Genomic DNA, 7,103 nt, shown 5'->3' on the forward strand with positions numbered 1-7,103 from the left:
CTTAGAATCCAGTAAGCAGTATGTAAAAAGTATAGCCGCAAAAGTGCTCTCTCCAGTCGCGGTCGCCGATCCTCAATTTCCATCTGTATGCGTGCGTTATGCCCAAAAGAGTGACAGTAGGTCCAAAACTAACACCTTAACTTTGAGCGCCTATAACTTCTTCATATAAACCCCAAATGCCACAAAACTTGCACCAAAACCTTAACCAAAAACCTAAACCTTCTGACCCTAGCCTTCAAAGTTCGAATGGCTCCGAGAAACTAACCCTAATCCCTAATATGGCCTCGGGCAGCCTCCTCAAAGCCCATTGGTCATGATTTTTGACCAATAGGAATGGAGATTTTTAATTTTCATCTCCATTCATCTATATTGGTGCCCTAATTACTCCCTTTGCTACCAAAATCCTTCTTCAATCCTTTTTCTTATAAGATTTACATAATGTATGCTCTAAACACGAAATAAAAGAACCAAAATAAGTTTTCAAATGTCACCAATGTCTAACAAAAGTGACTCTAAATATTTAGAAGTTACTATCAACCAAAACCAATCTTAAAAGCCACTATCAAAAAGAAATTAAAATTATACAAATTCTATAGTAATCTTTTTAAACAACCTCTTAACAAAGTAATAATCAAATTATATTCTACAACCAACTAAAATCTATTAACACAGCTCTCACCATGTTACTTAATAAATTATATATTAAGTACATAATTACATTATTTTCATATAGTAGCCGAACCACAACATGATAGCGATGCCAAAATGTCATTGTCGTTTTACTTATTGTGGAAGAAACCTTCCAGAATAAACCTGTATAAGAGAATTCAAACACAGGGAAAGACCATGTATATGAGCTCTAATTGTTAAGATCACACAATTAATCACTATTGTTGAATGCTTACAACACCGAAGAACACTTAAATTTTCTTCCTACTATCCACTTTCTCATATCAATACGATAACAACCACGACATCAATTTCAGTACCATGTATAATTCACAAACACACAAGCATAACTCAAACCTTGGAACGAACAACTTTCAATCCACAAAATCTGATCGAGACAATTCCTTTGATTACAATTCCTCTCCACTGAACTCACAACCTTGCGATAAACAGTGACTGGAAACTTCCATATATCATCAATCTTTCACAACAATTGATAAACTGTGATCCATAAACAACTTCATAAATCAAACATTGATTCATTAAATCGATTCTCTTCACTAGAATCAATATTAACACAAAAGAAACAAGAAAACTAAGAAGAAGAGATAGCACCAAGCGTATCATGGCTTAGTACTATCACAGTCTGGCCCTCGACTCATGACTATCACAGTTTGGCATTTTCTTCCTCTCTCCCATCTTCCTTATACTACCCCGAGATATCAACTCCTATACTACGGATGATAACTACTTTTCCTAACTATTCATCCATTCTACCTGTTGAACCACCTTTTTAGCAATTATCTATCCCTGTTTATACTATACACTAGATATCTACATTCTAAAAATAACTACTTATTCTACACAGACACTCTAAATCCTAATTTATATGCACCCGAATACTATTTTCTTAATATTTCAATAATCCAATACTCAAATGTCATAAATCTTATGCATAAAGTTTACTAACATAAAATTACACAATCCTTGAAATTTTGAGCCAAAACCTTATCAAAATGCTCAAGATATAGTTCAAGAGACAACCACTAGCAAATCAGATTACTTACTATCCTTAGATTGCATGCACTGACTTCAAGATCCAAGAACTCCTTCACTTCAACTTGGAATCCAATAAACAGTATGTGAAAAGTATAGCTGTAAAAGTGCTCTCTCCAATCGCGATCGCCGATCCTCAATTGCTGTCTGTATGCGTGTGTTATGCCAAAAAGAGTGACAGTAGCTCTCAAATCAACACCTTAACTTTGAGCGCTTGTATCTCCTTCATATAAATTCCAAACCATAAAAAATTCTTGCACCAAAACCATAGCCAAAAACCTAAACCTTCTGACTCTAGCCTTCAAAGCTCAAATGGCCCCGAGAAACTAATCCTAATCTCTAATATAGCCTCGGGTAGCCTCCTCAAAGTCCATTGGTCATGATTTTTGACCAATAGGAATGGAGATTTTTATTATTCATCTCCATTCATCTATATTGGTGCCCTAATTACTCCCTTTACTACCAAAATCCTTCTTCAATCTTTTTTCTTATAAGATTTACATAGTTTATGCTCTAAACACCAAATAAAAGAACCAAAAGAAGTTTTCAAATGTCACCAATGTCTAACAAAGGTGATTCTAAATATTTAAAAGTTATTATCAACCAAAAACAATCTTAAAAGCTACTATCAAAAAGAAATTAAAATTATACAAATTCTATAGTAATCTTTTTAAACAACCTCTTAACATAGTAATAATCAAATTATATTCTACAACCAATTAAAATCTACTAAGATGGCTCTCACCATGTTACTTAATAAATTATATATTAAGTATATAATTACATTATTTTCATATAATAGCCAAACCACAATAGAACAATGTGTTATAACTCCACTTAGAAATGTAGCCCTTAATTGTTTTCCTTGAATACAACCTTCACAAGAAAGCATTATAGCATTGTGACTTATATGACCAAGATTTAATCTACTTATTATGGATTGAATCTCCTTCATGCTCTTGACATTCAAATGACTAAGGCATCAATGCAAAATGCCAAATTTATCTTGAACTTGAGGAAATTTTATAAATACCTCCACTTCAACTCTATTCACCTTTTTACACTTGATGACGTAGAGGTTGCCATCTCTAAAGCCCTTTGCAACATCATCTCCTTCCAATGTCTTCACAAAACATCCATTCTTATCAAATTATACTTTACAACCATGTAAAAAAAGTTTATTCACCAAGAAGAGGTTTTTCTTCAACTTTGGCACATGTAAGACGTCCTTGAATCTGATCCTCTTAGTTTGGCCTTTCACAACAATCTCTACTATAATAGAGCCCATTCCAATAGCTTGTACTAAGCCATTTTCTTCCATGAGTATATTTGTTGCTGAAATTTCTTCACAAGTCTCAAATAAACACTTGTATGGAGTCATGTACTTGGTGGCACCCAAATCAACAATCTACTTGGACATGGTAGCCATGGAAGTACCTTCACTTGCCATGAATGCATAATCATCACCTCCATATTCATCACGAGCATTGTTTATACTTTTTCTATCTCTTTTCTTAGCCTTGTAGCAATTTTTAGCAAAATGACATGATTTTCTACAAATGAAGCAAGTTCTTGCATTGCCATGTTGGTTAGAATAACTTCCCTTATCTTATCTTGAAAAGAGAGCCGAATCTTCACTTTGAGGCTCTTTTTCTTTCCTCTTAGTTACTTCATGAATAAGTCTAGCTGTTATATAATTCATTGTGAGCTCTTTTAGTTTGATAAACTTCAATGCTACAATGAGGTAGTTTTAGAACTCGTGAAGGCTCTTAAGCAAGGCCATAATAATATCACTCTCTTCTAAAGGCTTGTCAACAATTGCAAGTTGATTAGCAAGGGCCTTTACCTTATTGACATGAGCCATGAGGTCATCACCTTCTTCCATCTTGCAAGTGAAGAATTTCTTCCGTAAGAAGATGATATTGGATAACTTCTTACTCTCATATATATTGCAAAGGATCTTCCATGCTTTTGCTAGTCCTTTATAAGAGATAATGTGAGAAAATTTGGCTTCATCCAAATTGATGGCAATCATGCCAAAAGCCTTCTTTTCACGTCTTGTAAAGTCCTTCTCTTTAGTATCAACATGCATGCTTGGAGGCTCTTCACTTTCATCTACAATGTCCCAAAGGTCCAAAGATGCCAACAAAAGTTCCATTTTTACCTTCCAAGGATAGAAATTATCACCTTTAAACTTCTCAATTATTCTCAAACCTTCATCCTTACTAGAAGCCATGTCTAAGAACATGAATATCAAAAAATATCAAGAAAAAGAGTCTCTATGTACTTAAAATCATCAAAACAATTTTGCACTAGCAAAATCTCAGAATGCCCTCTTATAAAAAAATGAATGTTTCTTCACTCCAAAACACTCTCAACTCAACTTTCAAAGCTTCTAAGAAGTATATGGACTCCAATTAGCCTCACCATTAAGTTTTTTAACTCATAAAACTCACTTTCTCATTAAAAATTCCACAATATCAAAGACCCTATAAAGGTCTTTGTATAAGGTCTTAATTAATCAATTCTAGGAATTAAGAACCTTCAAATACATGTTAGGAATCTATAAGGCCCAAATCAGAACCTCCTCAAGGAAAAATTTAAGATTACATCATACAAATTCTAACATCACCAAACACCATAAGATCTATTCCACACAAGAGTAACAATCAGCAAATAACTTCAACTTACTTGAGAAGCTCAATCAAGTGTGTGTGGGTCCATAATCTATTAAAAAAATATAATAAGTAAGACATAAGTAAGTAGAAATCAGCAAGGTTAGACACAAGAGAAGTGTAGAATGAGATGCCTTTCATTTCCAACACCCTTTCTTATATATAGAATTTACATCCATTGTGGCTCAACTTCATTCTCATTCATCTTTACTGAACCCTAGATTCTACTTAACCTATCGACCACTCCAAACCCTAGCCACTACTAAACGTAGCTGCCATTATAAATCCTAGCTACTACCTTGATAACTTTCCTATTACCTTTTGCTGCCCTTTAATTATTAGCAATTTACGTTAGGTAATATATTTTATTTATCAAACATTTATTTTATTAGTTGCAGTATCAAATTTATATCTCGCATCACAATATCCAACCAATTTTGGATCTACAAATTGTGTGTAGTATAATCCCAAGTATTCATTACCTTTTAAATAATGTAGTAAATATTTGTTGCCATTATAATGTCATAGTATTAGATGTGTACTATGTCTTACAAGAACACGAACTGCAAATACAATATCCGATCTAGTAGCTGTGTCTAAATATGAAGTGCTCCAATCACTGCAAAGTATGGATATTTCTCTCCTAATACTTCTTCTTCCTCTTTGCACGGATAGTATGGTTTATGTCTATTGCGACCACATCCAACCATTGGTATAGATAATAGATAAGTATCAATCATATTGAATCTACATAAGATTCATCTAATATATGTTAGTTGGTAGAGAAAAATGCTACCATTTGTGAGATATATATTTTGAAGACCAATGCAGAAAGTTGTTTTTTCTAGCATTTTTATCTCAAATTCACATATAAATAGGTTAGTAGCTACAACACATGCAGATTTAATATCCACTAGATTAAGATCATCAGCATATACATCAATGATAAAAAAACCAGTTTTATCTTGTTTAATAAATAAACAAGGATTTTATGGATCACTTAGAAACTTATTTATAATTAAATAATCTTAAAGATGTTGATACCAGATGTGTCTAAATTATTTTAGACCATACAAGGCCTTCTATAATTTAATACCACAATATCGTCTTGAAGCAGGTGCATTTGGAATTCCTGTTTTCAAACCAGGTGGAACTTTCATATAAATGTTTGCATCAAGTGAACTATACAAATACGTAGTTACCACATCTATAAGACATATTTCAAGGGTAGCATGAACTACCATTCCAATAATATATCCAAATGTAATTGAATCCATGACTGAAAAATATGTGGATTCATAATCAATGCCAAACCGTTGGATAAATTTTTGAACAATAAGACAAATTTTATAGCAGGTTATTTGACCTTAAGCATCTCACTTACATATTAATACCATCTTATATTCCATAGGATGAGAAGTAAGAGTGTCTACAATTGGACCAAAGACTTTCTTCTTACATAAAGAATCATACTCCTCCTTCATAGCACTTTTTCATTTTAACTAGTCAAAGCTACGCATCACTTCTTTGATGATTTGAGGTTTAGGATCGTCTTCCTTGCAAGAAAGAGCTTCTATAATCATACATACAAAAGATTCATCTACCGTAATAGATGGTCTATCCCAAATATCATCTGTAGCACAATATAGAATAGATAATTCTTTACTTAACTCGATCTTATTCCTTCTAATTTGAAGATTATTTTTCATAGGAATTTAAGGTATATTATGCATGGATATATCATCATGAATTAGTGGTCCTACAAGATGAGTGGAAATTTCTTAAAAAATAATAATAATATTAGTCAATATTATAGCTTTCTTCTTACGTGGTTGTTTATCTGGTCCACAAGTTCTTTTAGTTGTTGTTATTATAACTTGAGGTATTGTAGTCAGTGGCATTGCAATCTAAGTAGGTGCATTCCGAACCTCATTAATAGGAACTCTTGTAATCGTAGGTGCATCATTGAAGCCATCATGTGTTTCATCTGCAATCCATTTTAGATGCAAAATCTTGGCAACTTCACTTTCAATCAAAGATGTCATAGGATCAAGATTCATTATAAACATTTTTGGTGCTTCAAATACAAGTACTTTATTTTTTTGTTGATTGAATATTTATTGTTGAAGAGATGGAAATACATTTTCTTGAAAATGATAATTTTGTAAATATGCACGTAATAATGAGCTACTTGATGGATCAACAATGCAAATAATGCTTGGTGAATTAAAACCAACATATATATCTTCTCGTCAATGAGCTCCAATGGTACACCATTGAGATTCTGGTATTGGAATCCAAGTACGAAAATCAAATATTTATAAGTGAGATATATTTGAAACACAACCCGAAATGAGTTCATGTGGTGAAACAATTTCAAGAGAAGAAGAGCGGAGGCGTATTAATGCTCCAACATGTAAAACTGCATGACTCCACATAGATGTAGGTAAATTTGTGTGAAGGAGGAGTGGCCGAATAATGAGTTGTATATGCTTTATAAATGACTCTGCAAGTCCATTTTGAACATGTTCATATGGAACACAATATGTCAACTCAATTCTTATTGCAATACAATAGTCTTTAAAAAACTTTAATGCATATTCTTTTGTATTATCCATATGCAATATTTTTATAGGATAATAAAAAAAATGTGCCTCAAAACAAATAAGCATAGATATAAGATTGGTTAACACCATGTTTCGA

The sequence above is a fragment of the Physcomitrium patens genome, chromosome 3 (assembly GCF_059467195.1).
Source record: "Physcomitrium patens ecotype Gransden chromosome 3, ASM5946719v1, whole genome shotgun sequence".
NCBI classification, from domain to species: domain Eukaryota; kingdom Viridiplantae; phylum Streptophyta; class Bryopsida; order Funariales; family Funariaceae; genus Physcomitrium; species Physcomitrium patens.